This window comes from Bubalus bubalis, chromosome 7, assembly GCF_019923935.1.
Source record: "Bubalus bubalis isolate 160015118507 breed Murrah chromosome 7, NDDB_SH_1, whole genome shotgun sequence".
In the NCBI taxonomy this organism is placed as follows: Eukaryota; Metazoa; Chordata; class Mammalia; order Artiodactyla; family Bovidae; genus Bubalus; species Bubalus bubalis.
The window spans coordinates 101,486,061-101,507,342 of NC_059163.1; the positions used below are offsets into that span (position 1 = coordinate 101,486,061).

The window sequence follows — 21,282 nt, forward strand, 5'->3', positions numbered from 1 at the left end:
GCTATGGTTTTTCCTGTGGTCATGTATGGATGTGAGAGTTGGACTCTGAAGAAAGCTGAGCCAAAGAATTGATGCTTTTGAATTGTGGTGTTGGAGAAGACTCTTGAGAGTCCCTTGGACTGCAAGGAGATCCAACCAGTCCATTCTGAAGGAGATCAGCCCTGGGATTTCTTTGGAAGGAATGATGCTAAAGCTGAAACTGCAGTACTTTGGCCACCTCATGCGAAGAGTTGACTCATTGGAAAAGACTCTGATGCTGGGAGGGATTGGGGGCAGGAGAAGAAGGGGACGACAGAGGATGAGATGGCTGGATGGCATCACTGACTCAATGGACGTGAGTCTGAGTGAACTCTGGGAGTTGGTGACGGACAGGGAGGCCTGGCGTGCTGCGATTCATGGGGTCGCAAAGAGTCGGACACGACTGAGCGACTGAACTGAACTGAATATCCTAGGTGGAAAAAAAATGGTATATCAATTTTTTAAACTCCTTTCAATTAATTACAGCTGAAATTGATTATTTTTTCATAAGATTTTTATTTTTATCCCTTTTTTCTATTAATATAAGATAGATTACATCAGTCTTCTCTAAAAACCCTCCTTTCATTTTCCGTTTTAGCCAAAGTAAAATTGGAAGTTCTTACCATGGCCTAGGCTTCCCAGGTGACTCAGTGGGTGTAGAACCTATTTGCAATCCAGGAGACGCTGGAGATATGGGTTTGATTCCTGGGTTGGGAAGATCCCTTGGAGGAGGGCATGGCAACCCACTCCAGTTTTCCTGCCTGGAGAATCCCATGGACAGAGAAGCCTGCCGGGCTACAGTCCCCAGGTCAAAAAGAGTTGAACACAACTGAAGTGACTGAACATGCACCACGGCCTACAAGATTCTAAAAGATCTGCCGCCTGTCTTCCTCTCTGACCTTGTCTATCAACCCCACTCTCTCTGTCTCCCTCTGCTCCAACTGGTGGCCTTCTTGCTATTCTTTACCAAGGCCAGACGTGTTCAGCTTTCAGAATCTTTGCTCTTACTATTCACTCTGCCTGGAATTCTTTTCCCTCTAATAAAACGGGATGATTTTTTCATTTCAAGTTGCTGCTCAGATGTCATCTTTTCAGATGGCTCTTATCCTACTACCCCATTGAAAGAAGCACCTGCCTCTCTTCATCCAACTTTATTTTCCTTTATAATTTTTCCTAATATTCTACCCGGCATTTATACATACTGGTGTTTGTCAATAGGGGCAGGGGCATTTGACAAAGTCTAGAAGCAATTTTGGTTCTCACAACTGGAGAGAAGAAGCTGCTACTGCTGGCATAGTGGGTAGAGGCCAGAGATGTTATTACACATCCTACAATGTACAGGACAGTCCCTGACATAAAGAGCTATCTCGCCCAGAATGTCAATACCACAAAGGTTGAGAAACTCTGAAATTTATTGGTTTATTGTCTGTCAATCCTGTACTAGCAGAGAGGATATTTTATAACTAGAAAGGGTGTGAGTTCTGATCAGTCAGATAGGGCATCAGTCATAAGCAACTAGTCTAGCCCTACAAGGGTTTACCAGCTGAGCATCAGGCCTACCTACTAGAATTAAGACTCATAAGGAGATTGGAGAAGGCACTGGCGACCCACTCCAGTACTCTTGCCTGGAATATCCCATGGGCAGAGGAGCCTCGTAGGCTGCAGTCCATGCGGTCGCTAAGGGTTGGACACAACTAAGTGACTTCACTTTCACGCATTGGAGAAGGAAATGGCAACCCACTCCAGTGTTCTTGCCTGGAGAATCCCAGGGACGGGGGAGCCTGGTAGGCGGCCATCTATGGGGTCGCACAAAGTCGGACACGACTGAAGCGACTTAGCAGCAGCAGTAGCAAGGAGATTGTGTTTTATGCTTGCATCATTTCTTTGTTAAATAAAATATGTTAAATCTATTTATAAGTCTATGACATATATACTCTATGTCAATTTTTATGTGGTTGCTTTTTTAAAATTGATTAGCAAGTGTTTTTTGTATATTAAAGAAATCAGAATTTTACTGATATATATTACAAACAATTTTTCTCCAGTTAGTTGGTTGTATTTTATCTTATTTGAAGTATTTGTTTTGTCTTGCATGAGTCCTTAGTTTTTATCTAGTCAAATATATTAATCTATTCCTTAATGAATTCTAGATTTTCAATGTTACCATAAAAAGACTCCTACTCTAAAATTATTTTTTAATTCATCTTTTTTTTAGTTTTTATGATTTTATTTTTACAATAAATACTTACATATTTGAAAATTAAAAAAAACTTTCTAAATTGTTCTCCCAGTTGTTCCAACATCACTTACTGAATAAGCCATTTTCCCTCAATAATTTGAAAACATTTATGCATTATGTGCCTTCCCAGGTAGTTCAGTGATAAAGAATCTGCCTGCAATGCAGGAGACATGGGTTCGATCCCTGGCTTGGGAAGATCCCCTGGAGAAGGAAATAGCAACCCACTCCAGTATTCTTGCCTGGGAAATCCCATGGATAGAGGAGCCTGGCAGGCTACAGTCCATGGGGTAGCAAAGGAGTTGGACATAACTTGGCAACTAAATAGTAAAAGCAGCATTTATTATATACTAAATTCCTTTTTGTTTGGAGGTTTATTTTTGAAATCTCTTTTGTTTCACAGAATTTTACTTGGCTAATAATAACATTCCTTAATATTGAAATTTTACATAATTAATATCTGGTAGGTATATTTCCTCCACATAAATTTTCTTTTGCAGAAATTTTCTGGCTCTACTCATTTATTTTTATAGATGAACTCTACTATTATTTTTTCAAGTTCAAAAGAAAACAAGAAATCTCTTTGGGATTCTGTTTGGGATGATACTGAATTACCTTACTAATCTTTGGAGAAATTTCATGTTTGTATTAGTATTATTTTTAAGTTGGTTCTTATTCTATATTGGGGTATAGTTGATTTACAGTGTTGTGTTAGTTTCAGGTATACAGCAAAGTGGTTCAGTTATATATATACATATTAATATAGCCATTCTTTTTCCAGTTCTTTTCACATATAGGCTATTACAGAATATTGAGTAGAGTTCCCCGTGCTACACAGTAGGTCCTTCATGTTTGTGTTATTGAGTGTTTATATACTGAATCAAAGTATAGTTGACTTTAGAATAACCTACTTTGTTGGGGTGCTGATTCTCTAAGCAGTGGAAAATCCAAGTGTAACTTATAGTCTGTCCTTTGCATCTGCAATTTCATATCCTTAGATTCCAAAAACTGCAGAGCATATAGTACAGTAGGATTTATTATTGAAAAAAAATCAGTGTATAAGTGGATCTGTGCAGTCTGAACTCCTGTTGTTCAAGAGTTAACTGTACATTTATGTATATTTTTTATATCCCACAATTTTTCCTAAGTAGACCTTGTATTTTATTTTAAAAATCTGATTTTGTAAGATGGGATACTTTCTTTCATTTTATTTCCTAACTTATTTTTGTCCAAAGGTTTGTTTTCTCATTAGGTGCCAGCCATATAAGAAGTGCAAGTGTGAATCTGGTTTGAACAGAGATAAGACAAACAACTTCAAGTTCTGGGCTATACCTGGTCTTGTTTTTGTCTCGGTCTTCTCCTACTTGCCCCCATTCATTCTAAAACTGAGAATGGCCATTTTATTATTCAATCAGTCTCAGCATCTTTCTCAGAAAGTCAGCTACCTATTGTTCACTCAAGCACTTTGAGATTTGTAAAACAGGCTATTATACACCTAAATATTGTTTTCTTTGTTTTTAAATTATTCCTAATATTTTGAGTTATGTGGATATTTAAAAATAAACTTATCAATTACATTTTTATTCAGTTGCATTTTGCACTGAAAAATAAATCTGTGATCTAAAGTTTTGCAATATATCCAGAGACACAGGAATAGAGGGAGGCTGTCAAAACTCTAGAAGTAAACAGAGCTGGTTCCCAGGTGGGTCAGTGGTAAAGAATCTGTCTGCCAACATAGGAGATGCAAGAGACATGGGTTCAATCCCTAGTCAAGAAGATTCCCTGGACTAGGAAATGGCAACCCACTGCAGTATTCTTGCCTGGAAAATTATGTGGACAGAGGAGCCTAGTGAGCTACAGTCCATGGGGTCACAGAGTCAGACATGACTGAACGAAAGCATGAAACTCACAGCTTAATTCATCAGCTTGGCATACTTCATCCTCATATTTGCAGGAACACCAATGTCCACCTCCTGTGGCCTCTCCATAAGAAACTGTCCACTATGGTCAATTCAACTTCTAAAAAGATGTGAAGAGAGAGAATCAAAAAGTGTTTTGAGGCCTTTGAACCACAGGTATTTTGCTATCATACTTGGTGTCTCTATTGAGCATCTGTTCTGCACAATCTGAGGAGTATGAATCTATTGCCACAGTGATGTCCTTTCTTGCCCAGAGCTCTTCGGTCCTGTACAGTTATGCCATAGCTAGGCTTCAGGTTTATACTTACACATAACCAGCAACTGATCTCCAAAGGTGATAACATGCTAGGGTGTTACTGGAAGCTCCTGAAGTACCTATTTCTCACATGTGCCTTGACCAAAGCTGCTTCCCTTGGGTATTGAAGTTCTTGGGTTGACTGGATCTTAAGCACAAATCACTGAGGGAGAATTCTACTTTGAAGCCCTCACTGCTCTTATCCAGTGAAAAATCTTGGACTGAACCACCTCAATCTGTCAGAAAACTACGAATCTCAAAAAGGAAGTTATTAAAAATCTGGTTCATTTTTTTTCCCCCAAGCAGCTTTTTCACTAGTATGCAAAATTCCCAAGCCTTACTCTGGAGACAGGCTCTCTGCTTCACGAAGTTGTGAGGAAAAACATCAGGTTGTGAGACTCACTCTCAAGAGAACAGGTGCCTGGACGTCTTACGTAACTAAGAGCAAAACAAAGGTCTCCAAGGAGACTTGCCGCAGGTACCTAAACCAAGAAATGCTGCCAGCTTGTCGCTCAGTGTTCTGAATTCAGCCCACCTGAAACCCTGTTCCACATGAGGCTATCGGAAAACCAAAGCATGTTAGGAGGACGTATGAGTTTTGGGAAAGAGAAATTGGAAAATTTGAGGAGAATTGCCTAAAACTTTTCTTGGTGCTTTCAGTCTGTCTTTAGGGTGTGTGGGTGAATTGGCCAGGTGTAAAAGACTGGAGACAGAAGGGACACTATATAAATATAATAAGTTTAGTATGCAAGTTGTTAAAACGTCCACATAAGCTCTGTTATGATTAGAATAAAAATGTCACCTCTTTTCAACATTAACAGAATTATATTCTACCCCCACTCATTGCTTTAGGCATCTCATTTACCAACACATTTGGATATCAGATAGGCATAAATTAAATTATATAATTTATAGTGCATAAAAATCACAGAAATGCTTATTGATTTGTAAATTAGGATAATATATTTTAGCTGGTGCAGTCTTTTATCAATAAATCTTAATTGAATTTTCAAGTTAGAGCCTGCAGGGAAAATGTGCTCTAGTTTTTTTTTTTTGGTTTCCAGAAACACTGAGTCCAACATTGTGAATGTTCCCTGACTAAATGTAACTGGATCGTTTTGCCACAAAGATGAATCAATTCTCTTAATTTGTTCAAATGAAAATCATTCATATATTCTAGGTCTAAGGTTTTCAACTACTCTGTAAAAGTAATTAGTTTTTCTTGTAAACTACATTTCAATCAGTTGAATATTATAAAATATTAATCTTCTTTTAAACAAATTCTCAAATATCAGCACTATTTTCTGTGCAAACATATTAAACCTTTACCTCTGGGATAAACAAAAAGATGATATATTAAAAAGACAATCCTACTTAGGGAATTTTACCAATTTTTTTTTTTTTAAATAAAAATTGTATGCCAGAATCATCAGTGGCACAGAAAGCTAGGGGAATGATCTCAACTTTTAAAAAATAAAATTCACTATATTAACACTTTGAATAGAAGAAAATGAAAGTAGAGGAATCACTCTGGAATTTTAGTTTTGAATGCCTCTTTCTAATCTGAAATATTCAAAGTCAAAACATACCATTTTCCTTCCATCAGCATGGTCTGTCTTCATTGTGTTCCCTCAAAAGCCAACCCTGAAACAAGGGACTTGGGTACAGATGATGTGCTAGGGGAATGAGCCGCAGGCAAATCAAGGCAGCCAACTTGTGTGACAACTTTAGTATTCTGTTTCATCACCACACTAACTCTCTGAGGTAGATAAGTCAGTCATCACCCTCAATTTCAAGCACTTGAAGCTAACTCTCTTTAGCTGATTAAGCAGGAAAAGGAGTTTATTAAAAGGATATTGGCTGCCTCACAGAACTGCTGGAAGGCCCAGAGAACCAAACTTGAAGTTAGGTGCCTGGGAACAGATTCTGATCATCACACAGCACAGCCGTCCCAAGAGGAAACCGCTGCTCCTGTTGCTGTCTTACACAGCGCTAGGGAAGGTGCTGTCAACTCCCAGCTCCCCACCTAGGCCACTTCGGTGCCAGGAAGTAGACCTTGAAAACCACAGAGAAACTGCATGTCCTGGGAATGCTACCATCGAAAGGAGTGGCGCAGCACCCACACCCGGATTTTAGCCCTGCAAGACTTATTTAGGACTTCTGACCTCTAGAACTTTATAAGAATAAATTTGTGTTATTTGAAGCCATTAAAGGTGGTGATTTATTAAAGCAGTGACAAAAACCCCAATACACCTCTTTTATCAGAGAGATAAGAGAGATGAGAGAAATACAGAAAGAGACACAGAGAGATCGATGAAGATGATAACGCTGATGATTCTGATGGTGTTTCTGAAACCCTTGATTTATCTGTCTAAGCCAGCACCATTCCTGTACACTGCAGTTACTAGGTGGGGGGATCATTTGTTTTGAATACCAAATAATTTGTATTGTATTTCTACCATCTACAACTGAAAGTCTTAAAGATACAAGATAGCAATCTTATTTTCAAATTTCTAACTTGTAAAGTGTAAGGAAAATGAGAGTGCAGAACCAAGTTTCTTTGTTGTCATCCACACAGGTGAAGGGAATTTCTTGAAAGAAGAATGCTTTCTGAATGTATTAATGTACATTAACCAAGCACACTCAGATGGAGACAGTATTACAGGTAAAAAATGTTCCAAAAATCTCTGAAGACGAAAGTAAAGTCACTGCTTTGGTTAGTCACTGTTGAGTGTAAACTTAATTATTATCTTGGGATAAAATAGCAAGCATTTAGCTTTTGAATTATTGAAGTTCATTGGTTTCCAAAGTGAAGTTGTCATCTTGGCCAAACACAAATTTTGTGCTTGATTTAGGAGAATCAATTCCCCAGAAATATTCTGATCATTCAGAATTTAAAAAGGAGCAATGCCTAGATCTCCCAGCAGTATGGTTAAATGTAGCCTAACATCTGATAAACCTAGCATGCATTGTGCTGTGCATTCGCTTCAGTCATGTCTGACTCTTTGCAACCCTGTGGACTGTAGCCCACCAGGCTCCTCTGTCCATGGAATTCTTCGGGTAAGAATACTGGAGTGGGTTGCCATTTCCTTCGCCAGCGGATCCTGCCAACCCAGGGTTTGAACCTGCATCTGATACGTCTCCTGCATTGGCAGGCAGGTTCTTCACCACTAGTGCCACCTGGGAGCATACACTTTTACATTTTAGATAATATAACTTTCCTCTCATCAGTTATGTAGGACTTCGCTGGTGGCTCAGACGGTAAAGCATCTGTCTACAAGGCGGGAGACTTGGGTTTGATCCCTGGGTCAGGAAGATTCCCTGGAGAAGGAAATGGCAACCCACTCTAGTACTCTTGCCTAGAAAACCCCATGGACAGAGGAGTCTGGTGTCCATGGAGTCGCAAAGAGTCAGACGCGACTGAGCGACTTCACTTTCACTTTCTTTCATCAGTTATGTAGGCAAACGCAGTTCAATCAAGGATCACAGCCACTCATACTTCAACAAAATGTTGGTCAATTTATGTGGGAAGTTCATCTTTATTTTTATTCTGGGAGAGACATATGGAAAAAGGAAATATTCAAAGTTGAATCAGTTTTGGTTATCGGAGGGGTAAAAAATGTTGCAACTAAATTTCCCCTGGCATTTAGACATAGGTAAAAGGTGTTTTAAGCTTGAATTTAACAGAGGTTTTAATATCATACCAATTTTACCTTCATATAATTTAGTCTTTAGAAGTTATATGCCTTTTCATATCTATGTGTAGTTCATTATATGCATGCCACTGTGCTTAACACTTTACTTACATCATTCCGTTTCATTCTCACAGCATCCCAGTGGAATAGGGACTGCTATTATTTTTATTTTCCCAATAAGAAAACTGAGGCTTGGAGAGATTAAGCATCTTTCCCAAGGTCATACAACTTATAAGTGGGAAAAGCAGGATAAAATGTTGACAGATTCTACAAACTGTAGTATACTTCAGAGCTTACTTTCTAAACCAGTAATACCATATCAATTTCAGCTTGAACTTTTATATGCTACCTGTGTTTCATTTATATCTTTCTGGTGTTTATGCTATGTTCTGCAAACATAAATCTTTACGGAAATACCTAACAGCTTCCCTATGGATCTACTAACATGCTAGTTTTGTTCATTTAGAACTATAGGAGCAAAGATTATAAACTAGCATTTGGAAGAAATAATTTGTTGTAGAATGGTTAAAAAAAAGGGTTGACAGTTTTCTAAGACTACTGAAATATTCTTGTATATAATTGAGACTAAACAGATATTCATTATATCATCTTAAATACATGAGTTTTCCAGAGTTGTTTATTAAGCTTGTTCATGTATCCTAAATATAAAACTCTACCTTCATGATTGCATCTCACCTTATAATTTTTTTTTGTCTTTTGGCCACACCACACAGAATATGGGATATTAGTTCCCTGACGAGGGATCGAACACACACCCCTTGCAATGGAAGCACAGATCCTTAACCACTGGACCCTAAGGTAAATTCTGACCTCATAATTTTAAGCATCACTTATATTCAGACAACTTACACATTTGTATCAATATCAATAGGCCAAACCACTTACCCTCCATCCAGTTGCTTAGTGGTTTTCTTTGTTTAGCAGAGCAGCAAACACCTTAAACATTATCAAAGCAGGATTTATTATCTCTTCCTCTTGCACACATCCCTTTCCAGCATAACCTCTCAATTTTTTTTTATCGTGTCAGCCCTGTTCAGTGAGTGGTACCACTATCCATCATCTGTTGATTATTTTCTTGGTTTTGAAGCATCAGACAGTTAGGTGTCTAGGAACTAGAACCCATGAATCAAGACCTTGGGGAGAAGGTGCACAAATTGAGATGATCCCAACAGGCTGTGCTACTTATCCCCCCACTCCCCGCCCCAGACACATGCTCACTGTGCATGGTATAGAATGAGGGGGTTAGACATCTAACAGAACTCACTGGCCAAGAGAGTGATAAACTGAGCAGGAATTTCATCAGTTTTACAGTGCTGGAGAGACAAAATTTGGAGTTCAAGGACCATTAAAGAAAAGAGGCTATGGTAAACCCTTCAGACTTTCAGCTGAGACTCAGGAAAGGAAACACCCTGGAAATAGTACAAACTAAAAATATAGAGCTATCACAAAGGCTGAAATTCAGCTTAGAATCAATACAATCCAGGAGTACATTTAACGTGATATATCCCTGGTGGCTCAGAGGGTAAAGCATCTGTCTACAATGCAGGAGACCTGGGTTAGATCCCTGGGTTGGGAAGATTCCCTGGAGAAGGAAATAGCAACCCACTCCAGTACCCTTGCCTGGAAAATCTCATGGACGGAGGAGCTTGGTGCAGGCTACTGTCCCTGGGGTCACAAAGTCGGGCACCACTCAGCGACATCACTATCCCTATTCTAACTGCTGACAGGGGGAAAAAAAAACGTAAATCTTTTTTGGAGAAAGAGATAGAAAGCATTATCCAGAGCTTCAAGTTAGCACTCCAAATTTTCACACACAACATAGGTATACCAGGACATGACAATGACCTAACAGAGAGAGGGAAGAAAAAAAAAAAGATAAAAGAAACAAGCACATAGAGATCCATATATTGTATTTATTACACATGAACTTTAAAATAACTGTAAATCAAAACATTTAAGAAAAGTGTGAAAAGGTAAGGGATTTCAACAGAAAACTGAAACTATTTTAAAAATTCTTTAAAATTCTAGAACTAAAAATGATAGCAAGTCAAGAACCTAGCTAATGAACTCAGTGGCAGATTAGACATGACTGAAGACAGGCTTGATGAAACACAAGAAAGATCAGAAAACATGGCAGAAAAGAGCAGAAGCATTCTGGAGCATGGTGACATTTGCTAATATATACATAATCTGAGTCCTAGAAAGGAGAGGACAGAGAAATATTGGAATATATGAAGAACTAAATTTTTTAAAAATTATGAAAGATATAAAGTCACATAATCTAGACGGGTTATAAACTTCAAGCAGGATAATTTAAAAAAAAAAACCCATCTAGACACATTATTAGTCAAGCTGCTGAAAGGGAAATATAAAGAGAGAATCTTGGGGACTTCACTAGTGATCCAGTGATTAGGACTCTGCTTCCACTTCAGGGATGCAGGTTCTATCCCTGGTCAGAGAACTAAGATCCCACATGCCATGTAGTATGGCCAAATAAATAAATAAATAACATAGAAAATTTTGGAAGGACCCAGTAGAAAAACAATAAGACTTCCCAACATAAGTGATGAAAATAACAAAAAATAGGACAGTTTCTGTAGGCAAATGAAAACAAGTATCTTAGAATTCCCAACAGGCAAAAATATCCTTCAAAAATTAAAGTAATTTAAGATGGATCATAGAACTAAGTGTAAAAGTTAAATGATAAAACTTGTAGACTAAATAAAAAAAAAAAAACCTATTTTCATGGTCTTCTGGTAAGCAATTATTTCCTAAACAAAACATACTAGACACAAAAAAGAAGATTGGAAAATTGGACTTCATTGAAATAAAGAATTTATGTACATCAAAAGACACCATTAAAGAGTGAAAAGGGAAGCCAGAAGAACAGAAGCATATAAGCCTAAGACATAGCCACCCAAAGACTGCTCTCTAACAGAAAGGCTGTATACCGCAGGGTTAGTAAGGACGTGAAGAAATTAAGTATCAAGGTTTGTGTATAGCACAGCCACTTTGGAAATCTGTTTGGTGGCATGTGTTAAATGGCCTACTATTAAATGATCAGCAATTTCATTCCTAGTATAATTAGTGCCTATGTTCACCTAGTAAATGTACAAGAATAGTCAAAGTAGCCTTAGTCATAATCTTAGTTTTCTAAAACAATTGAAATCTGCATTAATATAATGGATAAACCATCTATGATATATTTATACAATGGAATACTATTCAGAAAACTGCTACATGCCACAAAATGAATGAATCTCATAGACACAATGTTGTGCAAAAGAAAGCAGACACACAACAGTACGTATTGCATTATAAGTCCATTTATATGAAGATTGAAAGCAGACAAGATTAATCTGTGGTTATAAAGGTCAGGATAGTATTAGCTTTCGGGAACTATTGGTTAGGAGGGCATAATGGAGCCTCCTAGCCTGCTGGAAATTCTTCTAGAGTGCTTTATCTAGGCTGTGGCCACATGAGTGTTTACATATGTAAAGATTCATTTATCTGTAATAAATGATACTTTCAGAAAAAGAAAACTATTGAGAGACTTAATCAATCGTAGGTGTGCATTCAAAGAAATAAAAAGGCAGAGCTTCAGTTAGAAAGAAATGAGCCTCGATAGAAGCAAGCAATGCAAGCAGAAGTAAATAGCACAGAAAGGGTCAAACGTGGGTTAACATTATAACCATTATTGTATAACATTAGAACATGTATAATAGTATAACATTATTGTATAAAACAATAATAGTAATGTCAAAGGACATTTGTAATCTCTAGAACTAAAATACCTGATGGCAATAGCACAAGAGGAGAGAAGGAGCAGAGTGAAGTGGTCCAGAATCCTTGCATTGTCTGGTACTTTGTAAAAATCCAGGTTTATCATAGACTTGAATAAACGAAGGATGTATGTCATAATCTCGAGAGAAGTGATGCCCAATTGAAATACAATGCAAGCTACAAATGAGCATCACATAAGTGAATCTTCAGTTTCTAGCAGCTATATTAAAACAAGTAAAAATAAATGTGAAATTAATTTTAATAATATATCTCTAATCTAGTACATCTACAATTTAAGTATTGATGTAATATTAATAATAATTTAATTATTTATATTCAATTTAATTATTAATAATAGAATCTATAATAAAATTATTAATGAGGATCCTTAAAATAATATTAAGTCTTCAAAATCTGGTGTCTTACTTTTTATTCCACATCTCAATTTAGACTAGTCACATTTCAAGTTCTCACATGTGGCTACTAACTAATATATTGGACAGCCCAACTCTAGAGCAGTGATTCTCAAAAAGAGAGATCATGCCCCACGGGGGATATGTGACAGTGTCTAAAGACATTTTTGATTGTCATGATTGTAGGAGCATGGGTGGTACTATTGTTATTTAGTGGGTGGAGACCATGGATGATAAAAAAAATCTTATACACAAACAGCCCCCTCCTATCCCATAAAGAATTCTTCAGTCCAAAATGTCAGTCACAACATGGCCAAGAAACCCTGCTCCAGAGTAACTGCTAAAATAAAATTTAAAAATTATACAACTAGTAAGATAATGGTGGGAGGGAGGAGAATTAACAGTAAAAATTACGTAACTAATTCAAGAGTAAAGAATGGAAAGAAAAAAGGAATATAGAACAGAAAGGACAAATAGCAAACAGTTATAGCAGTGAATTTACACTAAATAAATAAATGGATTAACATTTAATTAAAGATTAAGATTGTCAGATCAGGTAAAAGTCCCTACCTATATGTTGCAACTTTTTTTTTTAACATATTAGTATGCAGAAATGTTCAAAGTACAAACTTTGGGTTTGTATGGTTACAAACTATGATTACGAAGTCCATACCTTACAGACTCTAACCAAAATAAAATTGGTATGGCTATGCTAAGATCAAAATAGGTTTTAATGCAAGATGTATTACTGGAAGCATAGAGAAATATTTCATAATGATACAAGAGTCCTCCATCAAAGTGATAGAAGTGATTGATTTAAAACATCAGATGACCACATTACTTCACTGATATAAATCTTTCAGTGTCTCCCCACTGACCTTGAATAAAGCTTAGACTACAATTATAGTAAAGATCCTCTGTGAATCACCTGCTTTACCTCTCGTGACATTTCTTTCCACAAAATTCATGTTCAGCCGTGTTGAAGAGCATGCAATTTACTCAAAATTATCCTATTGTTTTATGCTGCCTGTGTTTTTGCTCATATTAGTCCTTTTCCCTGTAATGCTTTTCTTCATGGGAATCACCTGGAAAAGTTCTATTTATCTTTCAAAGATGTCTTCTGTAATATCCTAGCTAAATCTTTTCTTACTGATCTCTGCATATAATCCTTCTCTCCTCTATGTACCTCTGTACCTCATGAACATATAAAAAAAATAATTTCTTATACAATTCTGCCTTATCCTGGTAGCCAGCAGGAAGATGTTAGGCACTCAGTTTTTTTTTTTTTTTTAGAAGCTAAAGTATTTACCAACGAAAAAATTTAGCTATGACTATAAAGAAGGTTGAGTGCCGAAGAATGGATTCTTTCCAACTGTGGTGCTGGAGTAGACTCTTGAGAGCCCCTTGGACTGCAAGGAGATCAAATCAGTCAATCCTAAGGGTAATCAATCCTGAAAATTCATTGGAAGGACTGATGCTGAAGCTGCCATTCCAATAGTTTGGCCACCTGATACAAAGAGCTGACTCATTGGAAAAGACCCTGATGCAGGGAAAGATTGAAGGTAGGAGGAAAAAGGGATGGCAGAGGACGAAATGGTTGGATGGCATCACCAACTCAATGGACATGAGCTTGAGCGAACTCTGGGAAAAGGTGAAGGACAGGGAAGCCTGGTGTGCTGCAGTCCATGGGGTCGCAAGGAGTTGGACATGACTGAGTGACTGAACAACAACAGTGCGAGTCAGATGCTTTTTAAAGGTACCTATTTGACTTTCTAATTCGATGTTCAAACCTGAGATTCAGCCTTTGTAGTAACTCAGGTTCTTGGAGTCTAATTTCATGTTACTTTTTCATGGCACTTACTTTTACTGAACTTAATCTATTTGTGTTGGTAACTGCAATAGCCTTAGAGAGATACTTGCTAGAACATTGTCTAAAGTTTTTACCAATGTATTTTTCCAATTAATCTAGTCCTTTTAGATTCAAATGGCAACCCACTCCAGTATTCTTGCCTGGAGACTTCCATGGACCGAGAAGCCTGGTAGGCTACAATCCACGGGATCGCAAACAGTTGGACACGACTCAGCGACTTCACTCACTCACTCACTCTTTTAGATTCAGCTCAAATAACTTGTAAATTGCTTATATAATGACTTCAATTAGTATCTTTTAAAGTCTCATTATTCTCTTCTCATTTTAGTAATTTTATACTTATGAATGGAGTCATGTCAGTATAACACCTGAGAAAGAGTGTCTATACTGCTCTTTTGTAATAGATTGCTTCTTTTTCATAGCTTGATTCTTTTACAGTAGTTTTCTAGACTGACCTAGTCAAATTGTAATTAGTAAATGAATTAACTTGAAAAACTTTCATCTTAGGTATTTATAAAAAGCATGAATCCACATTCTGCTGAGAATTTAGAGTAGGATTTTCAGAAGTTATTCAATGCAGCACTATTGAACAGGGTTATATCATTAGGAAAAACTGCAATGACAAGGTTCTAATTTCTGGATGTTATTCAAAATATTTTCAGCTGATTCTACAGTTCTTTTTGCTAGACTCAAATTAAAATAACTTCTTGGATGAATTGATTTATAACCAGTGTAATAATGCTTTCATAATTTTAAAATGGTTCAGATTTGTGTTACAGTAGACTAGTTAAGGACAAAAACTTTGGATCAAACTGCAAAGATCTAAATGCAAGCTTTGCTAGATCCTAGCTATATAATTTTGGTCAATTCCTTAACTTCCCTAAGGTGCAGTTTTTCATCTATAAAATATAGATGATAATACTATGTACACCACAGGTTATTTTGAGGTTTGAATGACTTAAAATAAGACAGTATGATTCCTCTTGCTCAGTCACCAGGTTGTCTTTGTGACCTCATGGTCTGTAGCCTGCCAGACTGCTCTGTCTACGGAATTTCCCAGGCCAGAATGTTGGAGTGGGTTGCCATTTCCTTCTCCAGGGGATCTTCTCAACCCAGGGATCGAACCCGCATCTCCTGAATTGGCAGGTGGATTCTTTACCACTGAGCCACCTGAGAAGCCCCATGATTCCTCTTACATAGTAAATATTCAGTAGAAATGAGCTAACACACAAAATATAGCTAGGTAAAATCAATAACTCATATAGTTAATCAAAACAGCTATTTTATATCATCTACCATGTATCTATGGAGAAGGCAATGGCACCCCACTCCAGTACTCTTGCCTGGAAAATCCCATGGACGGAGGAGCCTGGTGGGCTGCAGTCCATGGGATATCGAAGAGTTGGACACGACTGAGCGACTTCACTTTCCCTTTTCACTTTCATGCATTGGAGAAGGAAATGGCAACCCACTCCAGTGTTCTTGCCTGGAGAATCCCAGGGACGGGGGAGCCTGGTGGGCTGCCGTCTATGGGGCCGCACAGAGTCGGACATGACTGAAGCAACTTAGCAGCAGCAGCAGCAACCATATATCTAAGGGTTTTCCCAGTGGTGCTAGTGGTAAAGAACTCGCCTGCCAAATGCAGGAAACATAAGAAACACAGACACAACTGAAGCGACTTAGCATGCACCATGTATCTAGGTACTATTAACAAAAGCTACAATTTAATGATCACTGAGCTATGTATTGTATATATATTATCTCATTTAAATATTATAGTAACTGAGAGTTGACTGTAATGTCCCTTATTTTATTGATAAGTTAACTAAGGTTCAGAGATTATAAGGTCAAAGTTATAAATATGCATGCATGTATTCTAAGTCACTTTGGCCGTGTCCCACTCTTTGTGACCCTATGGACTATAGCCTGCCAGGCTCCTCTGTTCGTGGGATTCTCCAGGGAATAATACTGGAGTGGGTCACGATGCCCTCCTCCAGGGGATCTTCCTGGACCAGGGATTGAACCTGTATCTCCTGCATTGGCAGGTGGGTTCTTTACCACTTGTACCACCTGGGAAGTCCTCAAAGTTATAAGCTCAGTATGAATATTTTATATGTGGCTTCCCTGGTGGCTCAGACAGTAAAGAATCACCTGCAGTGCGGGAGACCTGGGTTCGATCCCTGTGTTGGGAAGATCCCCTGGAGGAGGGCATGGTGACCCAACTAGTATTCTTGACTGGAGAATCCCCATGGACAGAGGAGCCTGATGGGCTACAGTCTATGGGGTTACAGAGAGTCAAACTGCACAGCATATGTAAAATAGATGGCTAGTGGGAAGATGCTGTATAACATAGGGAGTTCAACCTGTTGCTCTATGACAACCTAGAGGGGTGGGATGGGGTGGGAGACGGAAAGGAGGCTTAAGAGGGAGCTTGCATATGTAAACTTATGGCTCTTTTGCATTATTGTATGGCAGAAATCAACACAACATTATAAACTAATTATCTTCCAATTAAAAAAATAGAGTATTTTGACATGATCATTTGAAGCAGACATTTTAATACCAGAGATATTTTGGTGCGGCCTATAAAAACAAATGTTGAAACTTCCTATTTTTATCTACAAAATAAAAATAACTTTACTGTGCTCTTTTCCAATTAAAATAACATCACATATTGAAAACAATTTGGGCAATACAAGAAGGTATAAGACTTACTTATTACTTCTTCATTTAAAGGTGGCCAAGAATGCTCAAACTACCGCACAATTGCATTCATCTCACATGCTAGTAAAGTAATGCTCAAAATTCTCCAAGCCAGGCTTCAGCAATACGTGAACCGTGAACTTCCAGTTGTTCAAGCTGGTTTTAGAAAAGGCAGAGGAACCAGAGATCAAGTTGCGAACATCTGCTGGATCATGGAAAAAGCAAGAGAGTTCCAGAAAAACATCTATTTCTGCTTTATTGACTACGCCAAAGCCTTTGACTGTGTGGATCACAATAAACTGTGGAAAATTCTTCAAGAGATGGGAATCCCAGACCACCTGACCTGCCTCTTGAGAAACCTATATGCAGGTCAGGAAGCAACAGTTAGAACTGGACATGGAACAACAGACTGGTTCCAAATAGGAAAAGGAGTACGTCAAGGCTGTATATTGTGACCCTCCTTATTTAACTTATATGCAGAGTACATCATGAGAAATGCTGGGCTGGAAGAAGCACAAGCTGGAATCAAGATTGCCGGGAGAAATATCAATAACCTTAGATGTGCAGATGACACCACCCTTATGGCAGAAAGTGAAGAGGAACTAAAAAGCCTCTTGATGAAAGTGAAAGAGGAGAGTGAAAAAGTTGGCTTAAAGCTCAACATTCAGAAAGTGAGGATCATGGCATCCGGTCCCATCACTTCATGGCAAATAGATGGGGAAACAGTGGAAACAGTGTCAGACTTTATTTTTTTGGGCTCCAAAATCACTGCAGATGGTGACTGCAGCCATGAAATTAAAAGACGCTTACTTCTTGGAAGGAAAGTTATGACCAACCTAGATAGCATATTGAAAAGCAGAGACATTACTTTGCCAACAAAGGTCTGTCAAGTCAAGGCTATGGTTTTCCAGCGGTCACGTATGGATGTGAGAGTTGGACTGTGAAGAAAGCTGAGCGCCGAAGAACTGATGCTTTTGAACTGTGGTGTTGGAAAAGACTCTTGAGAGTCCCTTGGACTGCAAGGAGATCCAACCAGTCCATTTTAAAGGAGATCAGTCCTGGGTGTTCTTTGGAAGGACTGATGCCGAAGCTGAAACTCCAATACTTTGGCCACCTCATGCGAAGAGCTGACTTATTGGAAAAGACTCTGATGCTGGGAGGGATTGGGGGCAGGAGGAGAAGGGGACGACAGAGGATGAGATGGCTGGATGGCATCACTGACTCGATGGACATGAGTTTGAGTAAACTCCGGGAGTTGGTGATGGACAAAGAGGCCTGGCATGCTGTGATTCATGGTGTTGCAAAGAGTAGACACGACTGAGCTACTGAACTAAACTGAGTTGAGCGACTTTCACTTTCAGTATCCTCATGTGGACTAAGGGAAATGGCTGAAGGTGGCCAAAACCATAAAGACTTCCAGTTATAAGATAAATAAATTCTGGGGAAGTAATGTACAGCATGGTGACTACCATTAACAATACTGTGTTGTTTATTTGAAAGTTGCTAAGAGAGTGTATCTTAACAGGATCCAAGAACTGGAGAGTAGCATTGGCATACATACCCTGCAATGTGTACACTGGATAGCTAGTGGGAAGCAGCTGTCTAGCAACAGGTTGCTCAGCCTGGTGGTGTGTGATGAGCTAGAGAGGTGGGATCAGGGGGCTGTGGGAGAGAGGCTTTGAGGGAGGGGTAAATGTATAAGGCCAGCTGACTCACATTGTTGTCCAGCAGAAACCAACACAACATTGTAAAGCAATTATCCTCCAATTAAAAATAAATTAAATAAATAAATAAAAATAAAAAGAAGATCCAAGGAAAACACTGTAACTATGTGAGGTGATGGATATTAAATACTGTGGTAATCATTTTGCTGTATATATGTATACAAATACGTATACACCTTAAACTAATACAATGTTATATGGCTGTTATAGCTCACTAAAACTGGGGAAATAAAAAGAATTTGCACAGTAAATTTGGCACTTAACAATGCATAGTTGTTACTGTCCTGAATGATAATTAGGAATCTGTGGTAAATGATTCTTTTAATGGTTGCAATTATATTAATGTCACAGAATCAAACTGTTTTCCTTCTTATTAAAAACTAAATTTCATGATTTTTTTCAATAAAAATGGTACATATTAAAAGTCTACTCTGATTCTATAGACTTTTAATAGTTTAAACTTGATCACACTCATGCTGACTGATTTGCATATTTAAAAATCCAAGATCTTGAATTCCTACCTCACAGACTTATGGAGGTTAAATGGTTCAAGTTCAAGTTGTTGAAGACAAACTGTAATTGTGTTCCTCAAATCTCTTCCTCTATTATTCAGTCAAGATTCAAGGCAGACAAGACCACTCCTCTTACTGTACCCTTGACATAGACAACCTAATTATGTGAAGAAAAGGATCAGGGTGAATAAAGTGAAAGAAGGGAATGATCCAGGAAAAAATGGCCTCAAGTTTTTCATTCATTCCTTCTTTTACAAATATCTGGATGTCCTTCTTAAAGCATTTGAACAACATGCCTGTTCTCTCTTTCCTTAAGGGCTTGCCTGAGAGTACAAGGCAGCACAGATGGGGCTCTGAAGCAGTGGAGATATGCTCAGAGTTGGGAAATAAATCTTACTTAGCTTTTCATATAATGCAAGTGCTAGCTATTGTATTTAGCTGCCAAGTGCACCAGTCAGATTCCTGGCCAACTCCCATCATACTTTCTAGTGGCAAAGCTTATATTCCTGGGCATGTAGCTCAGACCAGGTCAATCAGAATATTTCTTCCTCTTGGGGAGGTAAGTCATATGATCCAAGTCACAATGTTTCACCAGAATTGTTCTGGATGCAGATAGCAAGGAAAGCCTTATTTTTGAATACTGGAGTTAGAAGTTGTGAAAATAGATGCCAGTGGTCTTATTTCTTATCTTGTGGAAATAATGAAATCACAGAGAGAGAGCAGAGTTATTATAGATGTGGTGAGATATGAGAGAGAGATAGAGAGGGGCCAAGAAGCACCGCCTGCTGTTTCCAGGTCTGAGGTTCTAGAAGCTGTCATTGCTCAGGGTGTTAGTCAATGAAAATTTCTGGGCTCAGGCGGCTGCCTCCTCTGTATCACACTTTACCATCTGGAGCTGAAAGAGGCACTGTTCATGCCCAGGGCTCAGATTAAGTCTTACATAAACAGTTCCTTCACCCTCTGGCCTCCAGGTTCTTATCTTCTACCAGCAATGTTCTCAACTCACATCTCCCAAGAAAAGCAACTCTTTTCAGGTATAAAGGAGTTTCAGTCTCAGGGGAAGAGACTTACTCAAGGGAGCCAAATTTGTTGAAACTCAACTCTTGTCTACTAAGTGAACAATCTTTTACATAATTAAACAAGCCCTTCTTTTAAAAATTGTAGTCTTTGCTGTATATTTACATAACAAAAAACTCAAGAAGCTTAATTAGAACAAAGGTGCTGTTTGTCCCAAATGTGGTTTCATGTCTTTTTGAAACAAACAAAAAAAACAACATTGGCAGCTTTGAAATGGAAATTTTTTTCAATTCCTACTCTTCTCAACCAAGGTGTCAAGATTCTACCCTAGTTCTATCTCAAAATATCTTGCAACTTTCTTCCTCCTAGTAGTCTGTGCAAGAAGCTTTTCACAGCTTGTGCCTTACCAACTGGAATTTAATCTTTCAGATGGTAGGGCAGGTGACTTTCCCATGTTGTTCCAGATGTCACTCTAAAGTTCCAGTGCAGACTGTAACCATCCAACTGGGGTTATTTGGTGAGTACTTAGAATTGTAGGATCAAAATAGTGAAATGTCAAGGAAAGACATAGAAAGTTAGGAGAAACTACAGTGAAGGTAATTAGTTGGATTAATTGGTCATGTGATGGGCTCAGACTGCTGTGACTTTTAAGGACATCTGTGGTATATTCTTGGGGGCAGGATAGAAGCCTTCAAAAGAGACCAGGTTAGAGCATAGTGCAAGTTAGAAAACAATGCAGTCCTCCCAGCTGTATTTGGATGTGGTGCAAACCCTCCTAATTTCTTGCCCTGCCTCTTCACACTGTTGTCAATGTGATAACAGCTGAAATCCTCATCAGTCTCTCATCTGAAGTTTTCACAATGGCTCTCTCTTCAGTCTTGATACTTCTGCCACTTGACTGGGTTCCTGAACTGGTCCCATTCTCCTTTCTGCTTCTGTTATTTGTGTTCACAGCATAAAAGGGATTCTGACATGAGATATGACATATGACAGTCTGGATATTATTTTTGTCCCTATAAAAAAAAGAGATGGGTATTTTAAAGAAAGACCCATAATCACCACAGGTAGGAGTGCTA

General features: G+C 38.3%; 1 long non-coding RNA gene across 2 annotated transcripts in view; it reads right to left on the reverse strand.

Annotated features, from left to right (window-relative positions):
• Positions 1-4,163: 4,163 nt before the first annotated feature.
• LOC123334505 overlaps positions 4,164-21,282 on the reverse strand; it is a 48,707-nt gene continuing 31,588 nt past the window's right edge. The window contains exon 3 of one of the 2 annotated variants that reach the window (XR_006552502.1): positions 4,164-4,273. This is a non-coding gene — a long non-coding RNA (uncharacterized LOC123334505). Of the gene's footprint in view, positions 4,274-19,213; positions 19,347-21,282 lie in introns of those variants that run through there. The other variant, XR_006552501.1, reaches the window with a different exon arrangement.